Genomic DNA, 24,415 nt, shown 5'->3' with positions numbered 1-24,415 from the left:
AATATCTAGGGACTATGGGACACCGTGAAAAGGCCAAATCTAAGAATAATGGGTATAGAAGAAGGTGAAAAAACCTGACTCCAAGGTAGAGAAAACACATTCCACAACATCATAGAAGAAAACTTTCCCAACCTAAAGAAAGACATACCAATGAATGTACAAGAAGCCTACAGAACACCAAATAGAGTGGACCACAAAAGGAAGTCCGCTCACCACATAATAGTAAAAACCCTGAACATACAGAATAAAGACACAATATTAAAGAGCAGCAAAGGAAAAAGGCCAAGTAACATACAAAGGCAAACCTATCAGAATCCCACCTGATTTCTCCATGGAAATTCAGAAAGCCAGAAGGTCCTGGATAGATATCCTACCAACACTAAGAGACCACGGATGCCAGACTACTATACCCAGCAAAACTTTCAATCACTATAAATGGAGAAAAAAGATATTCCACAATAATACCAGATTTAAACAATACATATCCACAAATCTAGCCTACAGAAAGTACTAGAAGGGAAACTTCAATCTGAGGAAGGAAATTATACTCAAAAAAACATAGGGAATAGATAATCCAACTTTACCAAAAGACAAAAGAAAAGGTGGGGGGTAATTTCACAAACAATTACAGCACCATCAACAAATCAAAAACAAACAAGAATTAACATTCAATGATCCTTAATTTCCCTCAATATTAATGTTCTTAATTTGGAGAGGGACCTGGAACTGACTTGTGAAGCAACCTTGTTTCTTATCTAAATTTAAAAAAAGAATAAAAAAATCATTAAAAAAAAGACATAGGCTAACAGAAAGGATACAAAGACAGAATCCATCCTTCTGCTGTAAAGATAGACATTACCTCAGAGTTAAGTGTTTGGATAAGATTTTTCCAGTCAAATGTATCCAAGAAACAAGCTGGTGAAGCTATCCTAGTATTGAACAAATTCGATTTCAAACTAAACTCAATCAAAAGAAATGAAGAAGGTCATTTCATATTCATCACAGGAAAAATCCATCAGGATGAAGTCTCAATTCTGAACATTTATGCCCCAAACATAAGGGCACCCATGTTCATAAACAAAACATAAATAAAACTCAAATCACACATACGACCTCACGAAGTTATAGTGTGAGACTTCAACACCCCACTCTCACCACCAGATAGAAAATCATTAAAGAAACAAAGGAACTACCAGAAGTTATGACCCAATTGGTTTTAACAGACATCTATAGAACATTCCACCCAAACAAAAAAGAATATACCTTCTTCTCAGCATCACATGGCACCTTCTCTAAAATTGACCACATACTTGGCAACATAGCAAACCTCAACAGGTACAAAAAATGGGAGAACCCTCTGGATCTTATCAATGAAAATGAACACAACATACTCAAACTTATGGGACACTTTTAACGCACCACTAAGAGGAAATTTCATAGCATGAAGTGAACATATGATAAAAACTGGAGAATAAAGAGGAAGGGAGTTGGTCATGGGGGAACAGGAAGTTGAGGGGTGGGGGTAAAATAGGGGGAAGAGGGAATCATAGGATCGAAGACAGATCAGGCACCAGAGTGACCTCGAGTGATCTAAAGGTATAACATCAATTGGCAAGCTAAGCAATAGTGGAAGGACCACCTCGAATGCCCATTCCTGATAATGAACTTGATGTCTATAACTATCCGGGAGCCTTCATCCTGGGACTGATGGATGCAGAGGCAAACACACAACTAAGCACTGAACTGAACCCAAGGAACCCAGTGACAGAGAGAGAGGAGTGATGAGCAAATTGGCAAGGAATGGGCTGGCAAAACCAGCAGAGACGGCTGATCTGAACAGGGGAGTGCTCTTGGACCCCAGACCGACAGTGGGGAGGCCAGAATGGGACTGATCTGGACCACCCAAATGTGAGTGTCAGTGAGAAGGCCTGGGCAACCTATGGGGCTCTGAGCTGTGGATCAGTGTCTATCCCTGGTATACAATCTGTCTTCATGTGCCTATGGCACAAAGAGAGATGCTCTCTCAGCCTGGACTCTTAGGGGAGTGCCTTGACCCTACCAAGAGTGAAATGATAGACTCTAGACATCCCCTATGTGGAGGGATTTGGCAATAGGGTGGGAGGGAGGGTGGAAGGGGAGTGCGGGAGGAGGGGAGGGAGAGGGAACTGGGATTGACATGTGAAACAAGCTATTTAAAATTAAAATAAAAAATGATTAAAAAAAAAAAAAACTGGAGAATAGTCACACTAGAGAATTAACAACACAACTTAAAGCTCAAAAACAAAAAGAAGCAAACTCACAAAGGAGGAGTAGACCCCAGGAAATAATCAAATTGAGGGCTGAAATCAATAAAGTCCAAACAAAGAAAACACTACAAAGAATCAATGTAACAGAGAGTTGGTTCTTGGAAAAAATCAACAAGATAGACAAACCTATGTCCAAACTAACTAAAAGGCAGAGAGAAAAATGCAAATTAATAAAATCAGGAAGGAAAAGAAGGGCATAACAATAGACACTGAGGAAATCCAAAGAATATTCAGGTCATTCTTTTAAAACCTGTACTCTACAAAATTCAAAAATCTAACAGAAATAGACAATTTTTTGGATAGATATCACTTACCAAATTTAAATCAAGAGCAGATAAGCAATCTAAACAGACCTATAAACCATAACGAAATAGAAGCAGTCATCAAAATCTCCCAACCCAAAAGGCCCAGTATTTATCCCGGGTATACAAATGGACTTTGGACTCCCATCCAACAATGAGAGATGCACTCTTACCCTGAATTCTTGGGAGGGTTTAGGCCCTGCCCTGGATGAAATGACAGACTATGGACACCCGGACAGAGGGCCTCACCCTCCCTCGGTAAATTAGGAGATATTGGGGGGGTTGGTGGGAGGGCACAGAAGGAGGGGAGGGAAAGAAAGAGGAACCTGGAATTGACATATGAAGCAACCTTTTTTCTAATTTAAATTTAAATCTAAAAATAATATATATATATGGCCAGGTCCAGATGGCTTCAGTGCAGAATTCTACCAGAAATTTAAAACAGAGCTAATTCCAATAATCCTCAAGGTGTTCCACAAAATAGATGCAGGAGGTTCCTTGCCAAACTCTTTTTACGAGGCTACAAACACACAAATAAGAAAGAGAACTACAGACCAATCTCCCTCATTAACATTTATGCAAAAATATTCAACAAAATATTAGCAAATTGAATGCAAGAACACATCAGAAAAATCATCCACCATGATTAAGTAGGCTTCATCCCAGGGATACTGGGATGGTTCAACATACGAAAATCTATCAGTGTAATTCCCCATATAAAAAACAGCAAAATAAAAACCACGTGATCATCTCACTTGATGCGGAAAAAGCCTTTGAAAAAATCCAACACCCCTTCATCATAAAGGTCCTGGAAATAGTGATAACAGGAATATAGCTGAACATAATAAAAGCTATATACAGCAAATCAACAGCCAATATCAAACTAAATGGAGATAAACTCAAGGCAATTCCTCCAAAATCAGGAACAACACAAGGATGTCCTCTCTCCATATCTATTCAATATTGTACTTGAAGTTCTAGCTTGAGCAATAAGACAAAAAAAATGGAGATCAAGTGGATACAATTTGGAAAGGAAGAAGTAAAACTTTCACTATTTGCAGATGATATGATAGTTTATATAAGTGACCTGAAAAGCTCTGCAATGGAACTCCTATAGCTGATAAATCCCTTCGGCAATATGACAGGATACAAGATTAACTAAAAAATATTAGAATTCCTACTATATATACATGGTAAATGGGCTGAGAAAGAAATCAGACAAATATCACCCTTTACAATACCTACAAACAACATAAAATATCTTGGGTTAACACATACCAAACAAGTGGAAGACCTGTATTGAAATAACTTTGAGTCTTTACGGAAGAAATTAGAAAAGATACTAGAAAATGGAAAGAACTCCTATGCTCTTGGATTGGTAGGATTAACATAGTAAAAATGGCAATCTTGCCAAAAGCAATCTACAGATTCAATGCAATCCATATTAAAATACTGGCACAATTTTTTCACAATACTCAACTTTATATGGAAAAGCAACAGATTCAGAGTAGAAAACAACCCTGTACAATAAACAAACTTCTGGGGGAATCACCATCCCTGACTTCAAGCTCTATTATGTAGATACGGTCCTGAAAACAACTTGGTATTGGCACAAAAATAGACAGGTTGACAAAAACCCTGATACTAAAACACACACCTAATAACACTTGATTTTTGACAAAGAAGCTTAAATTATACATTTGTGAAAAGACAGCATCTTCAACATGCTGGCATAATTGGATGCTGGAATGTAGAAGACTTCAGATAGACTCATGTCTATCCCCATGTACAAAACTTACATTCAAATGGATCAAATACCTCAACATCAATCCAGCCTCATTGAAACTCTTAGAAGAGAAAGTGGGAGGTACCCTTGAACGAATTGGTACAGGAGACTGCTTCCTGAACGTAACACCAGTAGCACAGACACTGAGATCAACAATTAATAAATGGGAACTCCTGACACTGAAAAGCTTCTATAAGGCAAAGGACACTGTCAACAACACAAAAAGCCAGCTCACAGAATTGGAAATGAATTTCACTAACCCCACATCTGACAGAGGGCTGGTCTCCAAATTTACAAAGTACTCGAGAAGCAAGTCTCCAAAATACCAACGGATCCAATTAAAAATTGGGGCACAGGACTAAATAGAGAATTCTCAATAGAGGTGTCTAAAATGGCTGAAAGACCCACATCCTTATCCATCAGGGAAATGCAAATCAAAACAAATCTGAGACACCATCTTACTCCTGTTAGAATGGCTAAAATCAAAAACACTAATGACAATTTATGTTGTATGGATATAGGGAAACACTCCTCCACTGCTAGCAGGAGTGCCAACTGGTACAGCCATTTTGGAAATCAGTATGGAGATTCCTCAGGAAAATGAGAATCAGTCTACCACAAGACCCAACAATTACAATCTTAGACATATACCCAAAAGATGCATATTTAGACAACAAGGACATCTGTTTCACTATGTTCATAGCAGCATTATTTGTAATAGCCCAAACTGGAAGCAACCTAGATGCCCCTCAACTGAAGATTGGATAGAAAAATTTGGTACATTTACACAATGGAGTAATACTCAGAAGAAAACAACAACAACAAAAACTAAACAAAAACAATGGAATCTTGAAATTTGCCAGCAAATGGATGGCACTAGAAAAAACCATCCTGAATGAGGTAACACAGTCACAAAAAGAAAAACATGGTATGTACTTACTCATATGTGGATTTTAGGCCTGAAACAGGGGAGTGCCAGCCTACAATCACCATCCAGAAAGTCTGGGAAACAGTCAGGATCCTAAGAGAGATATGAATGGTAATCCAGAAGGGATTGGGAGCACAATTGGATGGGTGAGGAACCTGGGAGAAAGAGATGGTTAAGAGGATGGGAGAGGAGGACATGGGGAGCAGGAAATTTGAGTATGGGGAAAAACAGAGGAGAGCAGGATGAAAGATACCATAATAGAAGGAGCAGAGCAAAGATTGGCTTGAAGAGAGATCTGTTACTAATGAGAGGTCCAGAGGCCTAAAATTATGATACCAGCTGGCAATCTAACCAGTAGTGGAGAGGCTACCTAAAATGCCCTTCCCTGTAATGTGATTGACGACTTTCTTGTGTGCCATCCTAGAGCCTTCATTAAGTGACTGATGGAAGCAGAGGCAGACACCCACAGCTAAACACTGAATTGAACTCCTGGCACCCAGTTGCAGAGAGGGAGGTGTGATGTGCAAAGGGGTTATCACTTGGCAGGTGAAACCCACAGAAACAGCTGACCTGAACAAGGGGGAGCTCAAAGACCCCATACTGATAGCTGAGAGGTCAGGATGGAACTGATCCAGAACCCCTGAATATGGGTGTCAGTGAGGAGGCCTCAGCATCCTTTGTAGCCTCAGGCAATAAACCAGCATTTAGCACTGCCATCCAGATGGACTTTGGGAGGAGCCCATTCCACGTGGAGGGATGCTGTCTCAGCCTGGATACATGGGGGAGGACCTAGGCCCTTCTGCAGATCATATGACAGACTTTCGAGATGCTGCATGAAAGGCCTCACCCTCCTTGGAGAGTGGAGTGGGGACTGGAGAAGGAGTTGGGGGAGGGTTGAAGGGGGACAAGAGAGGAGAGGAAGGAGAGGGAGCTAGAATTGTAATGTGAAGGAAACATGTTTCTACTTTAAATTAAATTAAAAAAAGAATGCCTCAGCTCACAATTTACTAAACTCTTCCTGTGACTAATTGTGTTTATTTTCTCTTCTATACTTGAATCTAATAGCAAAAATTTTCATAGATGATTCTTATAAACGTCACATGTTGCACAAAAGTTTACTAAAAAGAATTAAAGTTGATGAAGTAGAAATTATCTCCCTTTGACATTTTACCAAACTTCACCTTTTGAAATGACAGTTTATTACTAAAATATTACTTCTGTATTTGTACAGTGTATTGAAGTTAGGGTAAGCTCATATATTTAGATTCACATATTTATAAAATTATAAGCTGACAATAAAAATATTATGAGACAATTGTCCACAAGTCTGACCTTAATCTTATGAAATTTATCTATGTTTCCAAAATATATTTCTTACAAACTGATATATAGTTAATTTTAAATAAATCTTAATTTGAGTCATACTGTTACTGAGTTTAATTTAAAGCTACATAAATAAATAATTTTAATTTTGTAGTTATATAAAGTTAATGTTAGCTATAAATAGTATTTCATTGCTAATATAAAATAACTATAAGGAGAACACTTCTTTGAATGTCTATGTATTTAATAATATAAATAAATATTGTTGTGTCTCTGAGAAGAATTATGTGAGCAGAAACTAACTTGCAGGAAAATTTGCTGATCATATTCTTCAATGTTCTGCTTGAGTTACTATTTGCAAATGCTAGTGACAATGACAAAAATACACAATATGGCAAAAGATTAAAAAGTTGTAGTAAAATGTGAGTAAATTTAAAAATGATTCCACTTGGAATTAAGGAGTTGACATCAACATGAACTTCAGCTGCAGCAGTGCCAAAAATAGGCAAAATTACAAGTGTACAGAAATAGAGGACAGAGAGATGGCTCAGCAGGGAAAACTTGTTCTTTTCTTGAGGAATGAGTCTGTTTCCAAATCAACATTGGGAAATTCATGCCACCTGTAACTCCATCTCCAGAGGTTCCAAGGCTTCTGGGTACAAGTGCCTTCACTCTTGTGTACACCCCACCAAGCAAAAATACATCAACAATTTTTAAAATAATATTGTCTCTGATTGAATACAATAGTTATGAAGAGATCTGAGTGCAGCTTGCACTTTGAGCATGTTCTTATGTGTGAGACCCTTCGTTTCATGTCTAGCAATAAAGAGCAACAACAGAAACCAAAAAGAAGGGGGAATGATAATCTCTGTGGCATAAAATACAATATGTTATAACTCTTCTATATGTTCTGAGCATATGGTGAATGTCACCAATCTCCAATACTGGTGGTGTTGATCATTAATCAATACGGTCATGACCAAGTACATGATTCTCAATAAAACATGAGAAACTATGTCCTAGCTTTTGAATTTTGTGTGTTGATAACTGAATAAACATTGGCTTTAGGAAAGATAATTTCACTTTAGTATTCCCATCTGCATTCTTCAATGAATGGTGTTGTATTTCACTGAACACAGGGAATCTGTTTCTCCCTATATTACAGGGCATTTCTGTTATTGGAGTAAAAATTCCATTTAGCATTTATTACTATTCTATCACCTTCCCAAGAGAAAGTCTTCAGGACCTCAAGGCATGGAGGTGGCATAATTCGCTGATGCCTTTACTCTACCCCTTTAATCAATAATGTCATAGTGACATGTTCATGATATCATGTCACCATTCACATGAATAGAGCACATTAAGAAAATCTACACGTGAAAAAGAAAGGAATGAAATGCATGCATCTTGTAGTAAAGACAAGGAAGACACTACATATCTAATGATTTTTTGTTCATTCTAAGTTTTCACTCCTTTCTGTAGGAAACATAGCACATAGAGCAAAGAAGTAAATTAAATAAACAGTAGCATGTATGTGAACCATGACAGGTTCAGAGCAAACATCAACAAACAAGGTATTAGTGGAGATGCAAGCCTGATAGACTATGATCTTGTCTTCAAACAGTTTGAAATATAGAGGTCTATAGTCACGTAAAGAAACAAGGTCAAGTCAGAGAGGTAGGAATTTTATGGCAATATACAAAATTTTAACAGAACTGATGTGAGCAGAATTGAGTATTTGAGAAGTAGAATAAGTTATAACATAAACTGGGGGAAATAGAGAAATGGACCATGGAGTGTTCCATGGTAATTTATCTAAAGAATTAGAACATGTCTATGCCAAAAAACATTCTAAAGGACCCAAAGCAGAGTTTACACAGGGAAGTTCAGAGGTGGCCTGATATTATTACACAGCTCAAGCTTACATGAGAATTATGTTTCAATGGAAGTCTGCAATTCTTCATGAAGATCAAACAGCAAGAAACTTACTTAATCCCAATCTCTGTTAATTTGGAGAGTTCAATACTCTCCTCATATTCATTTTCCAGTTTCTTGCTTCAAAGAATATCTTTTTCTTCATAAGCCTGTTTAAAGCATTAATGTCCTTAAACCTGCTTATAATAGAATATGTAGATGGTCTGTGAAGCAATCTACCACATTCAAGCTCAATAATCATATTAATTTTCTCAAGACTCTTGAACACTTTATAGTGCTAATTATGCCTATTAATGTGTCATTTCCTTTGAAATGATATGTATATTTTCTTTTAAAATAAAAATTCTTACGTTACCTTTGTAGCTCTCTATTTCAGTAAGCTTTTCTGAACTAATGACTCTGATTTTTTTTAGAAATAATAGATTTACTTCTACAATGAATAGTAACACTTATGTTTAATGTAGATAATGGTCTGACATCAAATTGCTTCTAATTAGATATTTTTCCACTATGGAATTAATACAAGAGCTGTTGGGACAGAGCACTTAAAGCATGCAATTTCTTCAAATAAAAATGCATTTGTAAAGGTGGTAGTTTTCATTTCATACTAGCTTTGTGCCATTGCCAATTGCTAAATGCTAACTGCCAGTTTAAAAGTGGATTTGACAGTACCTGTCTTCCAAACCAATATTTTAGGACTTAAGTGGATAATGGCATTCATATATTTTAGTATTTGATATCACAAAACTTTTAAAGGGTATTCTATTGCTTCTTAATTTCTCTTATAAACAGCTGTTAGGAATGGTAAGGGATTCTAAAAGTAATAGATTCTAGCACTAACTTAAATTTATTTGTACAAAGATGGGCTGTTTTTCTGCTTCCTATTTTGAATACCAATGCAAGGAAACCCACTTAATTTATCTTTAAGGCTCTATAATTCTTGTTTTCTCTCATCCATTAAAACTTATTTAATGAATTTATCATTGTTATCTCTAGAATACATTAATTGTATATGGTGTGTGAGTCTGTGTCTGTGTCCCCATACAGGGTTCTTGTGACACAGTGGGTATCTTAAGGTCAGAGAGGCCAACTTGTTGAAGAAGGAACCTTACAGTTTTTGCTGCATTGCATACTCCAGGGTAGCCTGCCTACCAGTGTCTGCTTCATGTATCACTGTAGGAGCACTGGTGTCACAGAAGCATACAGAGGCCTCTGGCTTTTTCTTGTGGTTCTGGGAATGAAATCAAAATTTCAAGCTTGTACTAGTTTTTTTTGTTTATTTGTTTGTCAACATGTCATGGGTCAGAGTTATCTGAGAAGGTAACACAATTGAGAAAATATTTCAATATTATTAGCATGTAGGCAAGCCTATGGAATGACTAATGTACAACAGCTCAACCTGTCAGTGGTACCATTACTGGCAGGTGGTCCTGAATTATAAAGAAGCAATCTGAGCAAGCAGTGGAAAGCAAGACAGTAAGGAGTGTTACTCCATGGCCTCTGCATCAAGTCCTGCCTTGAGTTCCTACTGAGAATTTCTGACCTAACTTCCCAACATGATGGACTAATGACAAGTTGTAAAAAAGTTACTTTCCTCCCCAAGTATATTTTGGTCATAGCGTTTTATCACAGAAATAAAAACTCTGAAACACATAGCAAGTGATTTTTACCTGCTGAGGCATATCCCTGAAAATATTTTGAAAGTTTATTTTTAATACTTTGAAGATAACAATCAGTTTTCACAAATCTTGATCAAATTCTTATATTAACACATAATTAAAATAGATTTCCAGAATTTATATGGAATTATTTTACCAGTTTTCATATGTAATTTTCTTCTTAGATCAAGTTGTTATACTTATATTGTAACTCTCTTTCTATTACTTACCTGCTTATTTTTGCTTTAAAATGGTTAAGTACTAATCTGTTTTATACATAATTCTCGATTTCATCCTACCTTCTTTCATAAAGCCTGGTTGGCTATGGATTCATAAACCTCTTGATTTATACAACTTATAGTCAAGGAAAGCTATACCCAGCTTAATATATTTTTAATTAAACAAGAAAACAAATGAACCACTATTTTATATGATAAACTTGGGATTTTGGAAATGAGATAAAACACAGTAGGAAGCAGTTTGTAGCCATGACATTTGGAACAGAGAAAGGAAATGTAATTGAATAATTCAAGATAATGGCTCCTATATATGAATTGTATTATCAAATTATTCAATCTGAATTATGCCAATGACTCTTTCCAATATTTAACCTATTTCCCACAAGGCTTCATAACATTTTTTAAAATTACCACTATTATATATTACTTGTGAAGAAATTTTGGTTCTATAATGTATCTTTCACTCGTATATATAATGTATTTCGTGATTTTCACCTTTATTTTTCCTTTTTTGTTCTGTCATCATGCCTTTCTATTAATTGTCTTCTACATCCACAACTTTAAAGTAATTAAAGCACACATATAAGGGAGAATCTATTAGTTGCCTTTATGGAACTGGTTCATTTTGTTTAATACATTGATTTCTAATTTTATTCACTTTCCTGTAAATGACACTTTCGTTGTTAATAGATAGTAATTCATAGTGTTAGTACACACATATGTTTGAGAACAGGCAAATTAAATTCTTCAAGTAACTATTCAAATATAAAATTTAATGGCACTGTCTTGGGGCTACGTTTGTCTGATGAAACACTATCCCTGCTTTCTTACATAACTTAGAACCACTAGCCCAGAGATGGCACCACACACAACGGACTGGGCCATCCCAATCAATTAACAATTAAGAAAATGCCCTAGTTTAGTTAAGTTGAAATAAAACTATTCAGGACAGGCAAACTTTAAGTTTCTGCTTAGAAGTTTTGGAAAAATCATGTACCAATCAGTAGACAGAAATAAATATTGAAGAATGAATATTGGCAAAAATAAATGATATGGAAACCAAAGAACAATACAAAGAATCAATGTTATACATTAGATTAATAAAACGAAAACCAAAATAACAAAACATGATTGGAAAGACTTTAAAGGGGTCAAGCAAAAGATTAAGTGAGTAATACTAGAGATTGAAATGGAACACTACAACAAGTTTATGAAATTCAGGAGGATCATTGGAGAACACTTTTTCAAAAGCTTAAATTTCAATTATTAATTGTGAATTCTAGAAGAAATTGTTAAATTTCTACTAACAAATAGGCTAATAAATTTAAAACAAGAGGCTATAAAAAGCTTTAAAAACTGATCATGTGCCATCAGATTGAAAAGGCAATAAAAATGTCATCCTGCCATAATTAGTGCATTAACCCTGAGATTAAGAGTTTCATGTGCTTATAAAGAATGGAGAACTATCCAGAATTACCAGGTAAAGAAATAACATCTTACCTAATGGAACATTTAATATCTACAAGGTAAAATCCCATTATATCTTAAAATATTGGTAGTACCAACCTAATTGAAAAATAAAGCTGGCTTTGGAGTTAGGGTGCAGCTCTCTCCTTCTCTACCCCAAGTTGTTAAAAGAAAAATGCAGAGTATATGTTCCATATCAAAAGAACCACCTGGTATAGGACAGAAGAAAACAAAAATATAGGTACTATAGTCACAAATCTCTTTCTCTTAATTCTTATTTTGAGTCCTTTGAACCTTTCTTTAGGTATAATATTATCTTAAAATTTAATTTTTCCATTTTCATCTTAATGTTTAAGTCTTCCACAGTGAACAATAAATTTTCCCAATCGCAATCTCTGATGTCTCCAAAAGAATGATGTGGCCCGACAACAATTCCAGCAGGATCGTATTAATAGCCGTTGAGCTGATAAACACAATTCAAAGATTGACTTGGAACTACAAAATGCTCAGAACAACTCCAAGTTGGCTAGCTGAGATGGTCTACCCTCTTGCACTACTCTGGTATCTTGTACCACTGTAGGGAGAACTTCAGATAAGCTTTACCCATTACTCACTGACTGGCTACAAATGTTGCAGCCAATCTTCCTAAGACTTATCCATTGTTTTAGTTTGTACAGAGTCTTACAGAGACCCTGCAGACAGCAGGAAGCAATTCTAAGATGATTTCCACTATTCCCAATAAGTGGGATAGATGGTTTTTGCTTTTTCTCATGGTTATGGATAATTCTCATCTCTATGGAATTGGTAATAATTTTTTGTAGGGTAGGGGATAGAACAATAGAGATTAGAGTCAGGGGCCTTGTTTGGAATAGAATAAGGGGAATAGATATGATAGAATTAATAGGTAGATTATTAAATCTGCTTGTAACTGAAAAAGCAACTGTCAGTTCTAAACAATTTTCATTGGTAAGGATTTTGGTATATTGACAAAAATTTCAAGGTTGTTTTGTTTTACCATATATGTGTTTTTATTCCTCTTTAAGATATTTTTATGTATTGATATAAATTCAAAATAGTTTTTGTTGGAATATATATATATATATTCCTACTTCTGCTTAAGCAAAATTTGTATATTGACATAAATTCAAATTCGTTTTGTTATGTTGTATATATGATTCTATATCTGTTTAGGATATTTTTGTTTATTGATGGAAATGAAGGTTATTTTTCTCATATTGCACTGCACATTTCTAGCACTGGTTAAGATATTTTCATATGGGGACCTAGAGGCAGAAAAAGTAGCCAGCTTCATTGGTTGCCATTCCAGTCTTACTCCTTCAAATTCTGGTAGAAAGAAAATGGGGAGGACCTAGAGGCATTGCAAAGCAGCCAGCATCATCAGCCACCATTCTGATATTGCCCCTTCACCCTCTGGGAGAGAGAGTGACAGAGAGAGAGAGAGAGAGAGAGAGAGAGAGAGAGAGAGAGAGAGGATACAGCCTTGAACCCATACCGAACACAAGAGGAAGAGAGAGACCCCACCTATACAAACTGGTAGAAGAGATTGGAAGACAACAGTATAAGAACACATTCAATACCAGAAAAACTTATATGACACCACTAGAGTCTAGGGACTCTACACCAAAAAGACCTGAACATGCCAACACAGATGACACTAAAAAGAACACCAAGAAAATGATAGATGCCCTCAAAGAGGATAAGAAAACACCTTAAAGTAATGGAAGAAAAAAAACAAAACAAAACAAAAGAAATCAACAAATCTCTTAAGGAAATCAAGGAAAGCCAAGAAAAAACAAACAGATGAAGGATGTGGAGAAAGAGGAATACTTCTCCACTGCTGGTGGGAGTGCCAACTCCAACAGCCACTTTGGAGATCAGTATCAAGGTTCCTCAGAAAAACAGGAATCAGTCTCCCATACTATCCAGCAATTCTACTCTTTGGCATATATCCAAGTTTCACATTCATACAACAAGGAAATATGTTAAACTATGTTCATAGTAGTATTGTTTGTCATAGCCACAACCTGGAAGCCACCTAGATTCCAACAACTGAAGAGTGGATAGAGAAAATGTGGTACATTTACACAATGGAGTATTCTCAGGCAAATGGATGGTACTAGAAGAAACCATCCTGAGTAAGGTAACACAGTCACAAAAAGACAAACATTGTATGTACTCACTCATATATGGATTTTAGATATGAAGAAGGGGATTGACAGCCTACATACAGTCCCACCACCCGAGAGTCTTGGAAGCAGGAAGGACTCTAAGAGAGATATGCACAGTACCACAAAAAAAGGGGAAAGGGGCAGGATCTCCTAAGCAGATTGGGAGCATGGGTTAGAGTAGAGAGGAAGTTGGGAGAAAAAGAGGGGGTGAAGAAAAGGGGAGAGGGCATGAGGGAGCAGGAAGTTTGAGTAAGAGAGAGAATACAGGAGAGGAAGATGAGAGATACCATAGTAGAGGGAGCCTGTATGGGTTTGAGGAGAGATCTCACACTAGTGAGAATTTCAGAGATCTACAAGCATGACACCATCTAGCAATCTGAGCAACAGTGGAGAGGCTACCTTAAATGCCCTTCTCTGATAATGAGATTGATGACTACCATATATGCTATCCTAGAGCCTTCATCCCGTGGCTGATGGAAGCAGAGGCAGACACCCACAACTAAACACTGAACTGAACTCCTCAAACCGTGTTGCAGAGACTGAGGAATGATAAGAAAAGGGGTCAAGACCAGTCTGATGAATCCAAACAGAAACAGCTGTCCTGAACAAATGGTGTCTCACGGACACAAGACTGATGACTAAGAGGCCAGCACGGGGCTGATCCAGATCCCATGAACAGGTGTCAGTGAGGAAGCCTTGACAATCTATGGGGCCTAAAGCAGTAGATCAGTAATTATCCCTGGCATATGAATGGATTTTGGGAGCCCATTCCACATGGTGGGATGATGCTATCTCTCAGCATAGACATTGGGGAGGGCCTAGGCTCTGCCTGGAAGATATGATAGACTTTGGGGATCCCACATGGAGGGCCTCACCCTCCCTAGGGAGCAGAGGGACGATGGGGTAGGAAGGTTGGGGGATTGTTGAAAGGTGGGGGAGGAGGGGAGGGAGAGGGAGCTGGGATTTACTTGTGAAGCAAGCTTGTTTCTAATTTAAATTTAAAAAGCTATTTTCATTTATTGCCACAATCTTGAGATTATTTTCCTTATATTGTACATCTTTTTGCATAAAGTATCACCTCTATAGCTTGTTGATATTTACAATGTGAAGCCTTATCATACATAACTTGTGTTATGTTAATATTTTATTTTAGACTAAAATGAGGTAATGTTGTGGGAATTTTGTCTGATAGCCAATTGTATGGGGGCTGTGTGGTCCAATGATGTGGTCTTCTCTAGAGATACATGACCCAAAAAATCCCAGAAGGAAGGATCATGCACTCACTCTGGACTGAGCAGGACTTGGTGAGGACATATCTTGGTGATCCGCCAGGGGCTTTTTAAATCACCATTGGAAATTAGAGGAAAGCCTGCTCAGTAGTAGCATTGCATCCTGGTTCTGCACTGTGATGTACTTTATTGATTGATACCTGCTAATAAATGTGACTTCATCACAGAGTTCCCTCCCCCAGTAGACACACACACCGCAAGAATAACCCCATTATAAGAGACAGAAACATAAAATGTCATCATATTTTGCTAATACCACAGAAAAGTAAAGAAAATCTTGCTGACATTTTATTGGATCATAGTGATGGAAAACATAGTAAAAAATAAAATACATAGTGGGATAATAAAGGAAAAGAACAAAATACAGAGTTGAGAGAACACACATCTCTAAGTTGCAAATATATTTTAAATTTTAATATCAACACAATCATTGCTACAGATACTTCATTTAAAATCACATGATTTGTTTTATGATATTTGTACATGTAAAATTTGTGTTTACAGAAATAATATACATTGCTTATTGAGCAAATTCAAAGACTATCTTATGTGGTATGCTTACTGACTGGTGTATACATTTGATAAAGCATACATGCAAAATACGTTTAATATCGTTTCTAAAACTTACTGTCACTATAATAAATTTATTGTAATAATCTACTAGTTCATCAGTATCTAGCTTTGTGTTCTACCACAATATATATTCTGTGAAATAGCAGATAACATTTAATAAACTTTTTAAAATTATTACAAACTTGACATTATAATTTTCTGTAAGAAATTCATTATGGCTGTTTTTGATATTATGAACTATCAAGAGGAGAATTTTTATAATGATTTTGTAATACAATAAATTAAAACCCAGAGATAGTTATTGGGGTTCAAGCTTCAAGCTGAAGATCAGAAAAGCAAAGAAGTTCATTAGCTTTTACCTCTACCTCAGCTCAGATGAAATAGGCATTCTCAAACTGCTCCTGACTTCACTGCTCCTCAGATTTACTCAGATAGCTATGCTGTCCTTAACATGGCTAGAGAATAATAATTAGTCTGAGACTGCTGAAGACCCTGCTCCTATCTTTTATAGCTCTCTAGTTCTGGGATTGAAGGTATGAGTGTAGTGGCATCTTGCTTTACCAGTGAACATGCAGTAGTGGACACTTCTTAGGGACATGGCTTCAGGTGTGCAGACACGACCCCTTATAAGGAAGAGGAGGCTCTGGATCACTCTCTTGGGTTGTGAGCAGAGCATCAAAAAGTCAGAGACTGCATCTTCAGGAGCAGGAAGACTGTGATGGTTATGTACTATTAATTATGTAAGTGCTTCCCTAATAAATGCTTGTTAATCATTCATCTTGGATCTTGTAGATTCATTTAAACCATTTCTTCACTGAGATCTGTTACTCTTTTACATTGATTCAATCTCATGTAGCCTGGGTGACCTTTAACTCAGAGAGATACATCTGTTTTTGTTTTCTGAGTCCTGGGATTAAAGGTGTATACTGCCACTGCCAGATTCTATAGCTTGAGGCTGACTTTGATTTTGAAACCTCAGGTAGGCTTTAATGAATCATAAATAATATATTACCACAATATATAATAATCATGCTCCTTTCTCATGCATCCTGGTATAAGACTTTTAACAATACCAAAATTTTACATTTATCAAGCCATGTTCTCAGAAATACAAATGCCCGTATGCACATCTAAGAAATGAAACCTATTTCTCTTGCCTAATGAAAAGTATTTATTTGTCTGATTTTGTTTGTTTGATTGCTGATTGCATGTCATGATACCTATGAGGTGAGAGGACAATTCTCAAAAGAATCAACTCTTTCTTCCTATCCCTGGTTTCTGGGAATGAAATTCAGGTTTGTAGTCCTGTGCACAAGTGCTTCTCCCTGCCCAAACTTCAAGTGATCCTCACAAAATTAGTTTTAATCACACAGATTTGACTAATTTAATTTTCAGAAATGTGAACCAATGTTAATTTTAAGCAGATTAATATAATTATACTTCCTATAGTTGTCTATTTGAGATGTGTTCAAGAATTACATGAGTAAAGCAATACAGTTATAAAAATAGAATTAGCAAATTACTTAAATTAGAATGATTACTAATGACATTCTATCTCCACCATAAATTTTGACTAAAACGTTTGATCTTTAAATGAGATAAAAGAAAAAAGTATGAACTGGATTACATGGGAATAATATGACCGCAAGTTTAGAAAAAAGAAATGACATATATCAATTTGAAAACACAGTAGAGTATCTGAAATTGTCATTCATAATATTATTATTTCAAAGTAATACTGTGTGTAATAGAGAGATGCCTAGACACACCAAGGAGGGTCTAGGCCCTGCCTGTGATGATATGACAGATTTTGAAGATTCCCCCATGGAAGGCATCACCCTTCCTGGGAAGCAGAGGGATGTTGGTTTGGGGGAATGCGTGGCTAATGAGGGCCTGGGGAGAAGGGAAGTAAGATGGTGCTGGGATTGACTTGTGAAGTAAACTTGTTTCTAATGTGAATAAAAAAGAATGAAAGAACTATGTAATCATCTTGAAGAGATGAATAATTTTCAATAATATAATTCAAAGTTAAAAGTCTAATCTGATCAAATCATGGTACTCAGCATAGGCTCAACACAAGAATTCATGATAGATATTATTTTATTGACATTTGGTTGCAAACTCATTGCTTGATGAAATGCACATAACACTTCACAAACAACACTTGGACTAGGACTAGTGTTGAGACCTAAGCTATCTGTAGAACAGATCAATCACATAGTCAAAGTGAATTTTTACATAATAAACTTCTTTATTTGCATGATAGTAACAGAGTAAGGAAATATCTACTTCTAAAACATGTTTGGGAAAAGGACAGAAAATGAATAATGGGAAAACATGTTTGGGAAAAGGAATATTGAAAACATAGTATAATTAATATGTAAACACATGTATAAATAGTCTGAAGGGAAACGATTTTCATAGACAATATTTTCTTTTATTTGTAGCTCTGCTACTACGGCTTCCATCCTGTCAGCAGCAAGAGCCAAGGTACCCTACTCTCCTGTTCCACCCACAGGACTAGGAATAGGCCAGCTGCCTGTGCTTGGGGTCTAATGCTGCATCTTCCATCCCAGCAGTGGGAGCCAATGCACCCTAGTCTCCTGCTCCACCCAGGGCCCATTTCTGGGCTGCCTGCCTGTGCTTGGGGTCAGCCACTGTGGCTTCCATCCCGGTGACAGGAGACAATGCACCCCAAAATCCTAGTCTCCTGCTCCACCAACATGACTAAGACTCCAGGGCACACTGTCGTGCCAACGGTCTGCTACTGAGGTTCCCATACAACCCAGTGGGATCCAAAGCACCCCAGCATCCTAGTCCATTTATCCCCCCACAAGACCAGGAAGTGGAGAGCTACCAGAGCATTGGACTTGCCAGAAAGGAACCCCCCTGGTCTCACACCTACCAGGAGAGAAACAGGCACCATCTGGAACCACGGCAAGAATGGATGGTAAGGAGACAATATAAAAAACAAAAGGAGCAATAGAAAAACCAATAAGGCACCGCCAAAGTCCAGCAAGACTGGAACACACCAACACAAATGAAGCAGAAGAGAATGACATTTTAAAAAATCATGAAAATGATAGAGGCCCTCAAAGAGGATATGAGAAAATGCCTTATAGAGATGGAAGGAAGAGCAATCAGAAAAATGGAAGAAATGGAAGAAAAGACTAAGCTAAAATTACAAGAACCAGTTCAAACAGAGCAAGGGCTGAAATCTGAAATAGAAACAATAAAAAACACAGTCTAAAGGAATGTTGGAAATAGAAACACTGGGAAAATGGTCCTGTACTACAGATGCAAGCATAACCAACAGAATACAAGAGATGGAAGAAAGAATCTCAGGTGTTGAAGATACACTAGGAGAAATGGATTCATCAACCAAAGAAAATCCTAAGTCCAACAAATCCCTAACACAAAACACCCAGGAAATATGACACACTGTGAAAAGACCAAACCTAAGAAGAATAGGTATATAAGAAGGTGAAGAAACCCACCTCAAAGGGGCAGAAAATATATTCAATGAAATCATAGAAGAAAAATTTCCCAACCTAAAGAAAGACATGCAAATGAAGGTGCAAGAAACTTACCAAATAGAGTGAACAAAAAAAATCCTCTAGACACATAATGATCAAGACACTAAACATACAGAATAAAGAAAGGATATTAAGAGCATCTAGGGAAAAGGGCCAAGTAACATATAAAGGCAAACCTATCAAAATTACACCTGATGTTTCCATGGAAACTATGAAAGCCAGAAGGTTCTGGATAGATATTCTACCAACATTAAGAGACCACGGAAGTCAGCGAAGACTACTACAACCAGGAAAGCTTTCAATAAATATATATTGAGAAAACAAGATATTTCATGACAAAACAAGATTTAAACAATACATATCCACTAACACATCCCTACAGAAAATTCTGAAATGAAAACTCCAACCCAAGGAAGTTAACTAATCCAGAAAAACATAGGCAATAGACAATCCTACTTTACCATCAGGCAAAAGAAAAATCCACATACAATTCCACCATCACCAACCATTCCAAAACAACTGACAATGAGCTATCAATGGTCATTAATATCCCTCAATATTAATGGGCTTAACTTGCCCATAAAGAGACACAGGCTAGCAGAATGGATTCAAAGACAGAACCCATCCTTCTGCTGCATACAAGAAACACACCTCAGGTTCAAATGGACACAAGAAAAAAGTGGGGGTAGCAATCCTAATATCTAACAAATTAGACTTTAAACTAAAATCTATCAAAAGTGATGAAGATGATCACTTCATACTCATCACAGAAGAAATCCACTAAGATGAAATCTCATTTCAGAACATTAACAAGGATACAAAGGATTTATTAGAAGTTATGACCCAATTGGCTTTAATAGATATCTAGTGAACATTCCTTCCAAACACAAAAGAATATACTTTATTGTCAGTACCACATGGAACTTTCTCAAAATTTGATTACGAAGTTGGCAACATAGCAAACCCTAACAGGTACAAAAAATGGAATAAATCCATGTAACTTATCAGAACACCATGCTTTAAATTGGAACTCAACAACAATACAAATCGCAGACACCATGTAAACTAATGGAAAATAAATAATGCACAATTGCAAAAACCGTGGGTCAAAGAAGAAATAAAAAAGAAATTAAAGACTTCCAAGAGTTCAATGAGAATGAAACCAAACTTATGGGACACTTTGAAAGCAGTGATAAGAGGAAAGTTTATAGCAGTAAGGGCCCACATGAAGAAATTGGAGAATAGTCAAAGCTCTAGAATAAAAAGAAGCAAACTCACCCCCAGAGGAGCAGATGACAGGTAATAATTAAATTGAGCATTGAAATAAAAAAGTAGAAACTAGTAAAAAATACAAAGAATCAATGTAACAAAGAGTTGGTTTTTTGAGAAATTCAAAAAGATAGACAAACCTTTGTCCAAACTTACCAAATGGCAGAGTATGAACATGCAAATTAATAAAATCAGAAATGAAAAGGGGGACATAATAACAGACAGTGAGGAAATCCAGACAATAATCTGGTCATATTTTGAAAAGCTATACTCCATAAACTTTGAAAATTTAAAGGAAATGGACAATTTTCTGGATAGATACCACTTACCAAAATTAAATCAAGAACAGATAAACAATTTAAATAGACCTATAATATCTAAGGAAATACAAGTAGTCATTAAAATTCTCCCAAGGAAAAAAAAGCCCAGGGCCAGATGGCTTCAGTGCAGAATTTTAGAAGAAAATCGAAGAACAGTTTACACAAATTGTTCAGAAAGTATTCCATACAATAGAATCAGAAAGGTCTTTGCCAAATTCTTTTTATGAGGCTTCAATAACAATGATACTGAAGCCACACAAAGACAGAACTAAGAAAGAGAACTTCAGACAAACATCCCTCATGAATATTGATTCAAAAATACTCAATAAAATACTGGCAAATCGGGTCCAAGAACACATCAGAAAACACATCCAACATGATCAATTAGGTTTCATTCTGGGGATGCAGGTATGGTTCCACATAGGAAAATCCATCAATGTAATCCAACATATAAACAAGCTGAAAAACAAAAATCACATCTCACTAGTTGCTGAAAAAGGCTGTGACAAAATCCAACACCCATTCATAATAAAGGTCTTGGAGAGATCTGGAATAACAGGAACATACTTAAACATAATAAATCTATATACAGCAAACCACTAGCCAACATCAAACTGAATGGAGAGAAACTCCAGGCAATTCCTCTAAAATCAGGAACCACACAAAGCTGTCCCCTCTCTCCGTACCTCTTCAATATTATACTAAATGTTCTAGCTAGAGTAATAAGACAACAAAAGGAGATCAAGGGGAAACAAATTGAAAAGGAAGAGGTAAAACTTTCACTATATGCAGATGATACGATAGTTTACAAAAGTGACCCAAAAAAACTCTACCAGGGAACACTTACAGTTGATAAACACCTTCAGCAAAGTGGCAGGCTACAAGATCAACTCAAGAAAATCAGTAGCCCTACTCTATGCAGATGATAAAAGGGCTGAGAAAGAAATAAGTGAAACACCCTTTATAATTGCCACAAACAACATAAAATATCTAGGGGTAATCCTAAACAAACAAGCAAAAGACCTATAAAGCAAGAATTTAGAGTCTTTAAAGAAAGAAATTAAAGAAGACACCAGAAAATGGAAAGATCTCCCATACTCTTGGAAAGGTAGGATCAATGTAGTAAAAATGTAAATCCTGCCAAAAAAAAATCTACAGACTCAATGCAATCTCCATCAAAATCCCAACACAATTCTTCGCAGACCCTGAAAGAACAATACTCAACTTTATATGGAAAAACAAAGAATCCAGGATAGCGAAGACAACCCTGCTCAAAAAAGCAATGGCTGGAGGCATCACCATCCCTGACTTCAAGCTGTATTATAGAGCTATAGTCCAGAAAAACCTATTGGTATTGGCAGAAAAATAGCAGGTAGACCAACGGAATCAAATTGAACACCCTGAGATTAATCCACAAACCTATGAACACCTGAATTTTGACAAAGAATCTAAAATTGTACAATGGAAAAAAGGTAGCATCTTCAACAAATGGTGCTGGCATAACTGGATATTGGCATGTAGAATAATGCAGATAAATCCATGTCTATCACCATGCACAAAACTTAAGTCCAAATGGGTCAAAGACCTTAACAAAAATCCAGCCACACTAAACCTGTTAGAAGAGAAAGTGGGAGGTACCCTTGAAATAACTGGTACAGGAGACAGCTTCCTAAACATAACACCAGTAGCACAAACACTGAGATCGACAATTAATAAACGGGACCTCCTGAAACTGAGAAGCTTCTGTAAGGCAAAGGACAAAGTCAGAAAGACAAAAAGGCATCCCACAGATTGGGAAAAGATATTCACTAACCCCACATCTGACAGAGGGCTGATCTCCAAAATTTACAAAGAACACAAGAAGCAAGTCTCCAAAACAACAAAGGAGCCAATTAAACAGTGGGGGACTGAACTAAGTAGAGAATTATCAGTAGAGGAGTCTAAAATAGCTGAGAGAAACTTAAGAAGGCTCTCAACATCCTTAGCCATTAGGGAAATGCAAATCAAAACAACTCAGAGATACCATCTTACTTCTGTCAGAATGGCTAAATTCAAAAACACCAATGATAGTTTATGCTGCAGATGATGTGGAGAAAGAGGAACACTCATCAATTGCTGGTGGGAGTGCAAACTTGTATGCAGCCACTTTGTAAATCAGTATGGAGATTCCTCAGGAAAATGGGACTCAGTCGAACACAAGACCCAGCAATTCTACTCTTAGGCACATACACAAAAGATGCCCATTTACACAAGGATGTCTCTCACACTATGTTTATAGCAACATTATATGTAATAGCTAGATCCTGGAAGAAACTGAGATGCCTGCCAACTGAATACTGATTAGAGAAAATATAGTACATTTACACAGTGGAGTACAACTTAGCAGAAAGAAAACAATGGAAATGTTGAAATTTGCAAGCAAATATTGGCACTAGAAGAAACCATCTTGAGTGAGGTAACCCAGTCACAAAAAGACAATCATGAACCTTCATCGAGTGACTGATGGAAACAGAGACAGATACCCACAGCTAAACACTGAACTGAACTCCTGGAACCCAGTGACAGAGACGGAGGAGTCATGAGCAAAAGGGTCAAGACCATACTGGTGAAACCCTCAGAGACAGCTGACAAGACAAGGGGGAGCTTTTGATCCCCAGACTGATGGCTGAGAGGCCAACAGGGAAGTGATCCAGACAACATGAATGTGGTGTCAGTGAAGAGGCCTCAGAAATCTCTGGTGTCTTAGGTAGTAGACCAGTGTTTACCATGGCATACGAATGAATTTTGGGAGCCCATTCCACATGGATGGATGCTCTCTCAGCCTGGACACATGGAGAAGGGCCTAGGTCCTGCCCTGGATAAATGACTGACCCTGGAGATTTCCCCAAGAGGGCCTCACCCACCCTGAGGAATGGTGTGATGATTGGGTGGGGTCTGGGAAGGGCTGATGGAGGAAGAAGAGAGGAGGGGTTGTAGAGGGAGCTGGGATTGATATGTGAAGCATGCATGTTTCTATTGTAAATAAAAACATATATTGAGGAAAAAATAAAGTTCTTCAATATAAAACATATATAATATGTAAATATGAATAAACGACAAAATATATAATATATTTGAATGGATCCTTCTTTCTGCTTGAAAAATAATTAATACTTATATGATTTCAAAATTATTTGGGTCAAAAAGGTAATGAAAAATATGTAAAATATATATGAAAACATATGTATCTTACATTGTCAATTTTTACATCAGCACACAGCTTGTGTTAATTCATGTGGTATAGAATCAAATGGGA

The sequence above is a fragment of the Mesocricetus auratus genome, unplaced genomic scaffold (genome assembly GCF_017639785.1).
Source record: "Mesocricetus auratus isolate SY011 unplaced genomic scaffold, BCM_Maur_2.0 Super-Scaffold_100006, whole genome shotgun sequence".
NCBI classification, from domain to species: Eukaryota; Metazoa; Chordata; class Mammalia; order Rodentia; family Cricetidae; genus Mesocricetus; species Mesocricetus auratus.
This window is presented reverse-complemented; position numbering follows the sequence as displayed.